The sequence below is a fragment of the Suncus etruscus genome, chromosome 15 (assembly GCF_024139225.1).
Source record: "Suncus etruscus isolate mSunEtr1 chromosome 15, mSunEtr1.pri.cur, whole genome shotgun sequence".
NCBI lineage: Eukaryota > Metazoa > Chordata > Mammalia > Eulipotyphla > Soricidae > Suncus > Suncus etruscus.
Genome location: NC_064862.1, coordinates 68015466 through 68029880, shown reverse-complemented (window position 1 = coordinate 68029880; position 14415 = coordinate 68015466). Strand labels below are relative to the sequence as shown.

General features: G+C 40.1%; 1 protein-coding gene across 2 annotated transcripts in view; it reads right to left on the bottom strand.

Annotated features, from left to right (window-relative positions):
- Positions 1-14415, bottom strand: part of CALN1 (calneuron 1) — a 524903-nt gene that overhangs the window by 489941 nt on the left and 20547 nt on the right. The gene's annotated exons all lie outside the window — the stretch shown is intronic.

Here is a 14415-nt window from a genome sequence, read left to right as displayed (position 1 = left end):
GATCAATCCCCTGCATCCCATCTGGTCCCACAAGCCAGAAGCGATTTCTGAGCACATAGCCAGGAGTAACCATTGAGCGTCACTGGGTGTGGCCCAAAAACAAACAAAAAAAGAGGATCTATTGACAATTATTTTCAGTCCCTTCAAAAAACTGAAGAAATATAAATATTCTCTAATAGTTTACATAAAGTTAACATCACCAGATTAAAAAAGCAGAGAAACATCACAAAAAAAGAAAATTACAGGCCAATATCCTTGATGAACACATGTAATGGAAACCTTAGGCTCCAAAACTAGGACCTGAAGAGATGCAAGTCTGGAAGCAACCACAGATACAAGAAATAATCCACACAGTGAAAGGGGGTCACAATGGATTCACACAAGCCTTCTGCTCCTAAGAGGCAGGTAGCTCAGTGGAGGAAGACCAGAAAATACAAGAGCTTTCCTGAGACCCAGAGATTTTATTAGCAAGAACCAGATCACACCCTGGGGTAGAGAACAAATACTGAGTCAGGGGGAATTCAGTAATTTAACACCAGATCACACCCCAGGGTGGAGAACATGTAAGTAAGGTAGGGCTCAGTTAATCCAACAAATACATATGAAAATATCTTCAATAAAATACTAGCAAATAGACCCCAACAAGTTAACAAAAAAAAAGTCAACTACCAGGGCTAGACTGATGGCACAATGGGAAGGGCATTTGCATGTGGCCAAACCAGATTTTTTTTTTTTTTTTTTTTTTTGGTTTTTTGGGCCACACCCGGTAACGCTCAGGGGTTACTCCTGGCTATGCGCTCAGAAGTCGCTCCTGGCTTGGGGGACCATATGGGACGCCGGGGGATCGAACCGCGGTCCGTCTCCTAGGCTAGCGCAGGTAAGGCAGGCACCTTACCTCCAGCGCCACCGCCCGGCCCCCAAACCAGATTTTTATACCTGGCATCCTATATGGTTCCCTGAGCCTACCAGAGGTGAGTGTGGTCCAAAAACCAAAATAATAATAATAATAATAATAATAATAATAATAATAATGATCACACCATGACCAAATAGGATTCATCCCAGAGATGCACAGATAGTTTAGCATATTCAATTCAAACAACATAGTACATCATATCTATAAAATAATCATATGATCATTTCAATAGATGCAGAGAAAGCTGTTGCATCTGACATGATATTATATTTAGAAAATTCTGAAGACTACCATAAAGCTTCTAGAAATAATAAATTTGTATAGTAAAATGGCAGGCTACAAAATTAATATGAAAAAGTTCATGGCATTTCTATATACAAATAATTTTTTAAAAATCCCATTCAGAATTGTGTTACAGAAAATAAGTACCTCTGCATCAACTTAACTAAAGAGGTGAAAGACCTATGCAAAGGAAACTACAAAACACTGTTTTGAAAAATAAAAGAAGACGCAAGAAAATGGAAACATATCCCTGCACATGGATTGGGAGAATTAACATTACTAAAATAACAATACTTTTCAAAGCAATTGTAAAGATTTAATACAATCCCTATAAGAATACCCATGGTATTTTTAAAAAATATAGATCAAACCTTTCAAAATTCACATGAAACAATAAACATCCATAAATAACTAGTACAATCTTTGGGATAAAGAAGATGTAATGCATCACTTTCTCCAACTTCAAACTGTACCATAAAGCAGTAGATATTAGAACACTATGGTATTGGAATAAAGACAGACCCTCAGATCAATGGAAGAGACTGGAATATTGTGAGACTGACCCTCAGGTATATGATCAATTGATCTTTGATAAAGGGACAAGAAATATGAAGTAAGGAAAGTCTCTTCAACAAGTAGTGTTGGGAAAACTGATCGACCACAAGCAAAAAAAGCAAATCCATACATCTCTTTAACATCATGCACAAAAGTCTAAATGGATTAAGGACCTTGATATCAAACCTGAAACTACAATGTACAGAGATAAAAACATACAGTACAAGGTAACAAACCACAGGGCCGGCGAGGTGGCACTAGAGGTAAGGTGCCTGCCTTGCCAGCGCTAGCCAAGGATCAGAACTGAGATTCGATCCCCCTGCGTCCCATATGGTCCCCCCAAGCCAGGGGTGATTTCTGAGCACTTAGCCAGGAGTAACCCCTGAGCATCAAATGGGTGTGGCCCGAAAAACCAAAAAAAAAAAAAAAAAAAAGTAACAAACCACAAGGTACAAAGGCAGAAATACCATGGCAGTGAAACTAAAGGCATCTTCAAGGATGAAACACCACAGCAAAGATAAGCATTTAACTAAGAAAATTATGTACCTCAAAGGAAATGATGACTAGGATACAAAGTCTTCTCATGGAATGGGAGAAACTATTCACCCAAAAGCCATCTGATAAGGAATTAATATCTAAGATATTTAAGTCATTGATAGAGCTTAACAAAAACAAAAACAAAAACATCTAACCCCATTCAAAAATGGGAGGAAGAGATGAACACAAAAGCTTTCTCAAAAACAATACAGATGGCCAAAGGTATATGAAAAATTCTCCACATCATTAATCATCAGGGAGATGCAAATAAAAACAACAATAAGACATCATCTCACACCAAAGAGACTAGCACACATTCCCCCCCTCCCCAATAAAAAAACAATGCTGGCACAAATGCGGGGAGAAAGAGACTCCCATTAACTGTTGGTGAGACTGTAGACCTTTTTAGCCTTTTGGGAAAACAATATAGATATTGCTAAAAAGCTAGAATTCGAGCTTTCATGTAACCCAAAAATACCATTCCTAGAGAATGAGAAAATGAGAAAAGTCCTCTTACTCCTATGTTCATTGCAGCACTGTTGTTCACAATAACCAGAATCAGAAACAACCCAAGTGCCCAAGAACAGATGAGTGTAGTAAATCTAAACAATGGAATACTATGCAGCTGTTAGGATAAAAGAAGTCATGAAATTTGCTTATACATGGATGAATATGAAGAGTATTATGCTGAGAGAAATAAATCAGAGGGAGAGAGATAGACATAAAATAATCACACTCACTTGTAGGATATAAAAAAGGAATTATAAAATTAATATCCACAGACAAAAGTTATGAGGAACAGTTCATGTGATAAGCTTGCCACAAATAGCAAGGAAGTGGTGCTATTGGGGCAGAGAAGGAACCTCTATGACAATAATTGTTGGAAATGATCACTTTGGACAAGAACTGGGTGCTGAACAGAGGTAACATGATACATGATATGCATGATACCCTTTGGTAACAATACTGTAAACCAAAACGTCTAAAAGGGAAAAGACAGAGACAGAGAGAGAGAGAGAGGGAAAAATGTCTGCCATAGAGACATGCAGGGGAGACTGCGGTGGGGAGGATGGGAGGAAAACTGGAAACATTGGTAGCAGAAAATGTGTACTGTTGAAAGGTGTTATACATTGTATGATTGAAACTCAATTATGAACAATTTTTGTAATTGTATATCTCACAGTAATCCAATGAAAGAATTAAGAAAGGGGGCTAGAGAGATAGCATGGAGGTAAGGCGTTTGCCTTTCATGCAAGAGGTCATCGGTTCGAATCCCAGCGTCCCATATGGTCCCCCGTGCCTGCTAGGAGCAATTTCTGAGCATGGAGCCAGGAGTAACCCCTGAGCACTGCCGGGTGTGACCCAAAAACCACAAAAAACAAAAAACAAACAAACAAAAAAAAGAATTAAGAAAGAAGAAAGAAAGAAAGGAAGGAAGGAAGGAAGGAAGGAAGGAAGGAAGGAAGGAAGGAAGGAAGGAAGGAAGGAAGGAAGGAAGGAAGGAAGGAAGGAAGGAAGGAAGGAAGGAAGGAAGGAAGGAAGGAAGGAAGGAAGGAAGGAAGGAAGGAAGGAAAGGAAGGAAGGAAGGAAGGAAGGAAGGAAGGAAGGAAGGAAGGAAGGAAGGAAGGAAGGAAGGAAGGAAGGAAGGAAGGAAGGAAGGAAGGAAGGAAGGAAGGAAGGAAGGAAGGAAGGAAGGAAGGAAGGAAGGAAGGAAGGAAGGAAGGAAGGAAGGAAGGAAGGAAGGAAGGAAGGAAGGAAGGAAGGAAGGAAAAGAAGAAGAAAAAGAGGAAGGAAGGAAGGAAGGAAGGAAGGAAGGAAGGAAGGAAGGAAGGAAGGAAGGAAGGAAGGAAGGAAGGAAGGAAGGAAGGAAGAAAAAGAAGAGGAAGGAAGGAAGAAAAGAAAGAAAGAGAAAAAGAAGAGGAAGGAAGGAAGGAAGGAAGGAAGGAAGGAAGGAAGGAAGGAAGGAAGGAAGGAAGGAAGGAAGGAAGGAAGGAAGGAAGACACTTTCACACCCAGGATAGCACTTGATCACCCCCATGTGCTGCACATATCAATACTGTTGGTTATTTTCAGTTATTATGTAAAATCCAGTGGAGAAGCAGGCTGGGGAGTGATTCGGTGATGAAGTGCTGCCTTGTATATGTGAAGTCTTGATTATATCTCTGCAAGCTAAACAAAAATCAACAGCTCGAGAGAAGCTAGTTCCCAGAAAAGACAGATGACAGGCAGGAGAAGGCGGTGTTTTATTCTCAGATGTGCAGTCAACTCTCATGACAGTCCCAAACCATGCTAGTTGGGATCATTGGCACATGCAGATTTTGAGAGAGTAATTAGCTCCCTATCAGCTCTCCATGTATTAGAATTCAGATTTGGTGGGTTCCCTCTTGGGTGAGTCCCAAGGCAGGGCTACCTCCCAGTCCTATCCCTGGCTGCCAGTAGGGCAATGGGCACTACTAGCTCCCAGCAAAGCTGTCCAAGCATGTGATCACCTGGCCTAGGGCTTCCATCCACTTCATTACTTGGAGCTACTCACAGTGCACTTAGAGGGTGGCAGTGTTGGGGCAAGTCCACAGGGCTTAGAGCTCCTCTGCTGGTCTGCCCTTTTCTGCAGCACTGCTGAAATACAAGCTTGCACAGGGCAAGCCACAGGCCAAAAGCCTGAAGGAGGTGGTTTCTCTGGCATCTCTTAGGATGCTCCTCTCTGAGCTGAGTTATTTCTGACACACAATGGGGGCAATGAGCTTCCTCTACAATCCAGGTTGGACCCATAGCCAACTTAAGCAAGCCCTCTAAATTGGCATCTGGAAAGACTCTGGCACTGTCCCTGAGTCTCAAGAAGCTTTTCTGTCAGAAGCAAGCTGTCAGCACCTCCCACTTCCCCACAGCCTGGTACACTTGGGACGCACAGAAAAAGCTACCAAAAGTGATGCTATATGCCTAAAGTTAAGGCTCACTTCCTGGGAGATTCAGAGGCACTGATACCCTTACATTGCCTGTCACCTGTTGTCATTTATTGTCACAGAAATTCTGGCCAGAATTAATGTCTGGAGCCAAGGTCAAAGCTCACATGTTGGCTGTTTTCAGTGCCACCTGGGTGTCATCCACATGTTTTCATTTCTACAAGTGACCAGCCCTCAGCCTTTAGAAACTGGATGCTCCCTTAACAACTGGACACCCCACGTGAGCCTCACTCTGGCTTATCCCCCAAAAGTAGTTATTTCAGTTACACCCTCAAGTTTGCCCCTTCAGATCCACTATGCTCACCAGCCAATACACAGAGACTGGGCTCGTGATATGATGCAGAACTCTGAGGAGTCTACCACACAGTTGAAATCTCACCTCTACCATTAGAAACTATGTGATCCTGAGCCAGTTACTTAACTTCTCTTAGAGAAGTTAACTTCTCTTAACTTCTGCTTAAGGTCCCTTGTGAGAATAGTGGCCTCTACATTATAAGGGCTTAGAAAAAAGTAACTACTCCATCCAAAACCTACTGTCATTCCTTTTTTTCTCAGGCGCCTAACGCAGCAATTTAGCATCTTCTCTGCTTGGATGGTTGTTGAGATGAACTACTCATGGTATGAGTGATTTAGAAGAACAGAAAAAATTGTGAACTGATACAGCTTAATGGAGGTCGGAACCAACTGGAGACATATCTACAAGGCATGGACCAGAGAAAGCCAGTTCTTGCTCCTTTGAGTTAGTGTATTGTGCTTAACAAATAAAAAAGGTTTTAACAAAAACATTTTTTTAAGTGCTCAACAAATAAAAAGCTTTCCAAGAGGAAAACTTTGGGTTCTCCCTTTGATTCAATCAAGAATGTTCTTCAAATGGACCTTTGATCTTGCCTCTGAGGAAGTAACACATTAAGTCTGTGAACAGGTTAACCAGAAATCTGCATCTGTGGCTGAGCACCCCTTGGGTTTACAGGACTGAGGCAAATCCAGGCCTTTGTGACACATGACCCTATGAAAAGCATCTGAAACTCCATTCACTGTGGGAGATGCTATAGCTTAACACCTATCATTTACCAATAGGGCATATAGAGTTGCACAGTTTATTGACCAAAGTAATTTGCTATATGGATAAGATCAGTGTTCTCAATGGGAGGACCCCAAGATATTCCAATGGGGCCACAGATTAAAATCAATTAAATGGGGGAGGAGGCACAGCACAAGATTTGGGGTCCATAGAAAGATAACAAGAATGTGAGGGCCCAGAAAGATAGCACAGCGGTGTTTGCCTTGCAAGCAGCCGATCCAGGACCAAAGGTGGTTGGTTCGAATCCCAGTGTCCCATATGACCCCCCGTGCCTGCCAGGAGCTATTTCTGAGCAGACAGCCAGGAGTAACCCCTGAGAACGCCAGGTGTGGCCCCAAAAAAAAAAAAAAAAAGAATGTGGCCACAGTCAATAGTAGATAATATATAGTGGGTTCAGTTCTTCAATATCATTTTTTGGGTTTTTTTTTTGGGGGGGGGGCCTTTGGTTTTTGAGCCACACCCAGTGTCGCTCAGGGATTACTCCTGGCCATGTGCTCAGAAGTCACTCCTGGCTTGGGGAACCATATGGGATGCCAGGGGATCAAACCTCGGTCCATCCTAGGTCAGCCACATGCAAGGTAAATGCCCTACAAGCTGTGCCACCGCTTCCTGCCCCATTTTTTATTTTGTTTCTTTCTAGAATTCAAAGGATTAGAATTTCCTAGACACAATAAAACTCATCAATTCTGAACTCACATGGCACCTGGTGAGAGCTACTATATCTGGGAGTCCCTGATGGATTGTATGGTTGCTGGTGGGCACATTAGAATCACAATTGTCATTTATAATGCTTTAACTGGCAGGAGAGAGTTGGGCCGGTGTGGGAGGGGAGGAACATGGTCATTTGTAATGCTTTTACGTTTCTCTCCAAACCTTCCATGCATGTCATCAAATTTGATCCAGAAATAAAATTTACCTTCCTTAAAATTGAATTTGATTTTGTTTTTCTTCATCATGTTTTAAACTTGTTATTGATCTTCTTAAGCATATTTCAAGTCTATAATACATTGTATTAACTATAGTCACCATGCTGTGCCTTAGGCTGCTGGAACTCTTTTACTAACAGAAAGTTTGTATCTTCTAACCAACATCTCCCCTGCTGCCCATTCATACTCCCCATATAACTCTACCAGTACTCAACAACCACCATTTTACTCCCCGTTAGCTTGAGGTAAGCCAATTAACCCTAACACATGAAAAATGAGAGCATTTGTCTCTTTGTATCTGGCTTAATTAACTTAGTGTAAAGTCGCCTGGGTGCATCCATGTTGTTATAAACGATAGGATTTCCAACTTTCTACAGCTTATTGTTATTCTGTTTTATGTAGACACTGTCCTTATCCCTTCACTCATGGATGGACATCAGTTGTTTCAGTCTTTTGGCAGCAACGGATCTGAGAGCACAGACTTCCCATGGCAATGACTTTATGTTCCTTGGATTTTTATACCCAGAAAGGGATGAAGAAAAGAGGGAAGGTAAAAACACAAAAAATGCATAAAGGGATTTCTGTTTGGTTTTGGTTTGTTTGGGGGGTTTTTTGTTTGTTTTTTTATATCATGGTGTTGCTCTTTTTAATTTTGTGAGGAATTTTTATACTGTTTTTCATAATGGCTGCAACAATTCGTGTTCTTCATTAAGAGTACACAGGACTCTCTTTAAGATAATTTTGTTTTAAGCTAATGTCCAATGACAGGTGGCTGAATAAAGAAGGTGTGGTGTATATATACTCAATGGAATACTCTGAACTATAAAGTTAGATGACATCTTGTCTGTGGGAGCTATTAGACAGACTTTGAGGAGATTATGTTGATCAAAGCAAGTCAGAAAAAAGAACAATAAGCAGCCAATTGTTTTACTCATAAAGGGGATATAAAGAAACCAAGTAAATAAATTAACAAAAGCAACCCCATATTCTATTGTGTATAAATTATGCAATAGACTGCAATCTGGCTGGAATGGAAGATACATTCAGAAGTCAGAAGAAGGACAAGCACAGGATTATCTCATTTATAAGTGGTTTATAAAATAACTAGATGAGGAAATGTAGCAAAGAAAGGATGTCTAGATTATCCTTGACCCCAGAGTATAGGAAGGAGGAGAGCAGAAAAAGAAAGAAATCAAAGGGAAAAGGAAAAAGAAAAGAAAAGGAACTAATGAGGAAGAGGAGTCAGGAACTTCAGTTAAACCAGGTATGTGGGAGAGTGGTAGAGCTATATATTCAAAGCACAGATTCAACAGCACTGGAAACATAAAATCCAAACTACAATCAAACTTTGAAATATGCCTGTCCAGGTGGTAGAAGGAAGGAAACTCAATGGGTAGGAACAGAGCAACATTGTGGAGGGAAATTGACACTGGTGGTGAAATTGTGTCAAAATATTATATTCTTAAAACCCAACTATCAGCAACTTTGTAAATCATGTTCTTCCAATTAAAATTTTAAAGCAACTCTTAGAGATTGAGAACAAGCAGTAGTCATCAGAAGTGGAGGCGGGGGGGGGGGGGGGGGGGGGTGTGGGGGGGGGTGGGGGGAGTGGGGGGGGTGGGGGGGTGGGAAGGCAGGAGTGCTGGTAGAAAATGGGTTCATTGGAGAGTGGAAAGATATCAGACAGCAGCATGCTGGGTGCCCATATTAGGTGCATTTATGGGGCAGGAAGCTTTAATTATGACAATAATGGGCAACATTTTTTTGTTCAAAATCTTTTATTTCAAAATTTTTTATCTTTTAGACAAAATATTGAATGAGATTAATCATGCCATGGTGTGTTTAGTGGGGAACAATTTACTGAGAGAAAGAGTAGAGGCAACTGCGAGCCCCACACTCCTGGCTGCCAAAGATGGGCTGGCAGGGAAGGCATCAAGTCTCAGCGTACTGACAGTGGCCGGGTGAACCTCCACGCTGGGTCACAGGCTGCTCTCATCCCAGAGGCCATCAATGACTCCCACTCTTTCATTCTTGGATGTATTCCAAAATACAAATAAGATTTATCATGTGTTTTATGTCAGGGAGCTCCAAGAGGGACTCATGGACCCTGGAGGGACACTCCCAGAAGTAGGTACTTAGTCAACTGAATCAGTGTCTCAGTGCTCAGGCTGAGGATGCAGAGCTGCTCAGGCTTTGCTATTCTGGAAGCCATCAAGACTATCCCAGCATGCTCAGGAACTCCCAGTGCTACACTTGAGGATACTCAGGAGACTGTATGGTGCTAAAAGTTCAAAGCCAGGTCAGACATATGCTAGGCATGCTCCCTAGCCACTCGACAATCTGTTTCTAAAAGATTTATTAAAACCCTACTGCTTTAGCTCTTTGTTCTTCCCAAAGGCAAATAGATGCTTCCATAAATGTGATATACAAATGAAGATTAATTTTCCCCTTATTTCTATTGAAAACCAGTTTCATCTCATGAAGGTACAATGTCTGCCCCAAGAAAGTCAAGTTTTCAGAACCAAGCCTGAAAACTGGCACCACCTCCTGCAATGCACTGTCATTCTCTGTGGCTGATACAGTCCAAGAGCACAAAGTTCCCACATATCCTAACTCAGACGATATAAATCAAACAGCTTAGATCCTGAAGGGTTCCTCAGCATGAACACCAAGAGACAGAGATGGCTGGAGCAAAGCAATTAATGTTGAAAACTACAAAAGAAAAGAAACAATAAATATTTTCTTAACATAAGTACATGCAATTCCATGTCAGCCTGTTGATGTATAGCAGTTGGACATGAACACACCCCTTGAATAATTCTACTATAATGACAGTTGAACCTGGGCACGCCCCTGAACACACCTTTGGACACTCTACTTTTCATGCTGGGTATAAAAGGAATAAACAGTTGAATGGACAGTTGCGGGGGGCAGGCAGTATAATGACCAAAGCAGCACCTGCTGGTCTGCCGAGACAGGAGGAGCTAAAGCATTGGAGAGATGCTGCCTGCTTTGTATCTATTCTTTTCTTTTTCTTTTATGAACCCAGGCAAGCCTTGCAGCAATAAGCCGTGGCAGCCTTGGGCCCTTGCAGCTGAGCAATAGCCGAACAACAGGCAGACTTGCAGCTTACTGCAGTAAACTGCTGGATAGTGGCTAGATAATCAGCCCAAAAACTATCTAATTGAATCACCATGAGATACACAGTTAAAAAATTGTTCATGATTGATTTTCAGTTATACAATGCACAACACCCTTCATCAGTGCACATTTCCTGCCATCAATGTCTCCAGTTTCCCTCCTGCCCTTTCCCTATTTTGCCTCTGGGGCAAACATTTTTCTTTTCTTTTTCTCTCATCCTTTTTTTTTGTTTTTTTGGTTTTTTTGTTTTTTTGTTTTTGGGCCACACCCGGCAGTTCTCAGGGGTTACTCCTGGCTGTCTGCTCAGAAATAGCTCCTGGCAGGCACGGGGGACCATATGGGACACCGGGATTCAAACCAACCACCTTTGGTGCTGGATTGGCTGCTTGTAAGGCAAACACCGCTGTGCTATCTCTCCGGGCCCTTTTTTTAGACACTGTGTTTTGTTACTGAAGGGGTATCAGGCATTTCACTTTATCTCCTATCAGCACCTAGTTCTTGTCTAGAACAATCATTTTGAACTGTCATTGCCATAGTGGTCGCTTCTCTGCCCTAACTGTACTCCCCTGATCTTTGTGGCAAGCTACTTACCTGGACTGGTCCTCCTTGCCTTTGTCTCTATTGTCTCTAGATATTAATATGATACTATCTTTTTATATATGACAAATGAAAATAATTATTCTATTCTATACCTCTCTCTCTGACTCATTTCATTCAGCATAATACTCTATATTCATTCATGTATAAGCAAATTTAATTACTTCATGTTCCTAACAGCTGTATAGTATTCCACTGTATACCACAGTTTATCCACTCTTCTGTTCTTGGGCACTTGGGTTGTTTCTAGATTCTTTATGAATAGTGCCACAATAAACAAAGGAATTGCAGAGGGCCTTTCTGCATTGTGTTTTGGAGCTAGTAGCAGTATTATTAGCATTCAGCCTCTTTTAGGGAAATAAAATAGATTTGACTGGTCTTTTGTATTTTAAGGAAATACAAGAGATTTGATCAGCAGATATTAGATGCTCACTGGCTCTACCTATCAACATACTGTTGCAGGTATTTGCACAATTAGACATGCAATAAGAGCCATAAGATTGGAAAGGATGCAACCAAATAAAATTCCCTCTCTTTTAAGATGATATAATTATATATCCAGGAAACCATAAATTCTTGTTTAAGATAATAAGAGAATTTAGTAAACTCACAGAATGTAAAACTAACATATAGTAAAACAATTTCTGAAGTCATAGAATTAATAAAAAAAACATGCAAAACCATTCAGGTTTATGATGACTACCAAGAGAACTTATTGTTCAAATTATTTTAAAGATAATATTTTCACTCTACATTCCAAGTGAGACAAAGGGTAAAAAGAACCACAGAGCAATGATAAACACACTCATATCATTAGAAACCACAATTTCCTGTGTTAGATAAAAGTGATCTCAGTATAATTTTAAGTGAAATAAAAATCCTAAAATCCAATTAAATAAAAAAAAATTCTTATGAATTGGGGATACCTTTTTCTCTTTTGAAATATGCATGTCTCATTTCTGTTAGTAAAAAGGCTTCAAAGCAAACACTCGGCAGCAATGAATGCCACTAACAATCAGACTATAGTCACCAAGTGCCTCTTCTAGCTCTAAATCTATAGATCCAGAAGGAAATGGGGAAAACTACCTTCCTGGGCACAAGTAAATTCACAACCATGTCAAGACACTATGACCAGTGGCAATATTTATTATTATGAAAATTAACATGAATGTCAGTAATAAAACAAAACACCAACTACTTATTGTTTAAGCAATAGTAAATAAAGGGTCCCCAGACATACAATCAACTAATCTTTGATAAAGGGGCAAGAAATCCAAAATGGAGCAAGGAAAGCCTCTTCAACAAATGGTGTTGGCACAACTTGTTAGCCACTTGCAAAAAAGCGAACTCAGACCCCCATCTAACACCATGTACAAAGATCAAATCCAAATGGATTAAAGACCTTGATATCAAGCCTGAAACCACAAGGTATACAGAACAACACTATATGACATTGAGAATAAAGGCATTTTCAAGGAGGAAACGGCACTCTCCAAACAAGTGGAAGAAGAGATAAACAGATGGAAATATATTATGCTGAGAAGCTTCGCAAATCAAAGGAAATAGTGCCTAACATACAAAAGCCACCCACAGTATGGGAGAAACTATTTACCCAATACCCATTAGACAAGGGGCTAATATCAAAAACATACAAGGTACTGACAGAACTTGATAAAAAGAAAAACATATAGCCCCATCAAAAAATGGGGAGAAGAAATGAATAGACACTTCCTCAAAGAAGAAATATAAATGGCCAAAAGAAACATGAAAAATGCTCTACATCACTAATCATCAGGGAAATGCAAATCAAAACAATAATGAGGTACCATCTCACACCACAGATAGCGGCACATATCACAAAGAACAAAAACAATCAGTGCTGGCTGGAATGCCATCAAGTCCAGCATTTATGGAAAACAATATGAAGATTCCTCAAAAAACTGGAAATTGAGCTCCCATATGCTCTAGCTATACCACTCCTAGGATTATGCCCTAGGAACACAAAAATACAATTCAAAAATCCCTTCCTCGCCCCTATATGCATTGCAGTGCTATTTAGAATAGCCAAACTCTGGAAACAACCAAGATGCCCTTCAACAGATGAATGGCTAAAGAAACTGTAGTACATATACACAATGGAATATTATGCAGCATTAGGAGAGATGAAGTCATGAAATTTGCCTATATGTGGATGTACATGGAATCTATTTTGTTGAGTGAAATAATTTAGAGGGAGAGAGATAGATACAAAAAAGTCTCACTCATCTATGGATTTTAAGAAAAATTAAAGACATTATTGTAATAAGGCCAGAGACAATAGAGTTAAGCCTTGGAAGGGCCAGAAGGATAGGCTCACAATTTGAAGCTCACCACAAAAAGTGGTGAATGCTGTTAGGGAAATAGCTACATTGACAACTATCATGACAATGTTAAAGAATGAAAGAAGTAGAAAGCCTGTTGTGAATACAGGCAGGGGCGGTGGAGAAGGAGTCCATTAGTGGTGGGAATGTTGCACTGGTGAAGGGGAGTATTCTGTTTATGACTGAAATCCGACTACAAACATGCTTGTAATCATGGTGCTTCAATAAAGATTTATTTAAAAAAATAAAAACAACAACAGCAGCCAAAAAAAAAAAAAAAGTAAAGAAAGAAAAAGGACCAACCATTTGTCTGGCTTTCCTTTCCAAACTGTGAGTGACTAACTCACCAAAAAGTCGATAAAAACTAGTTTCTTCTTTAGAGAGAGAGCATGACAAATAAATTACAAAGGGTTGAGAGAACTTGATGCTACCATTTTACTACTTACAGTGAAATACTAGCTCCAGATTTTAATCAGCAATGACTACTAAAACTATTAGTTTAAAATTAATCAAGAGCATGATCATAGTTGATCATGGATGAATCAAGAGCCACACCTGACTAGCCTCCTTCAAGAGAGACACCTAGACATTTAGTGTCTTGATAAGAAGTGCTCATGGGAGGTTGATGAGAAGTGCTCAGCACAACCTAAGTGTGGTCTTTACAGAAGGAATTTTGTTAGAAACTAACCAGGTCCTCAGATAAAAATATAAAATTGTGAGAGCCTAGAGAGTATTATATGCCAACAATGCATGAGAATCCAGGGAGCCTCACCCTGAGGGTAGGAAGCCTACACCAATCAAGCCAAGTGTTATGGACTGGAAAATACTTCCAAGAATAAAAAACCATGGTGATGCAGGATTCTCATTGGGATGGTGATTCAAATAATCTACATAACTGAGGCAACAACTTCTCTAGGAAAACAGACCATGGTTCTTGTAGCGTGTTGTGATTTTAAATCCTTGGGAGTAATATTATTTTTGTTACAATAAACAAAAAAAATCTTTATCTGTAAAAATACATAATTTCACAAGTAAAATGAGCTATTTCTGAGAAAAATAA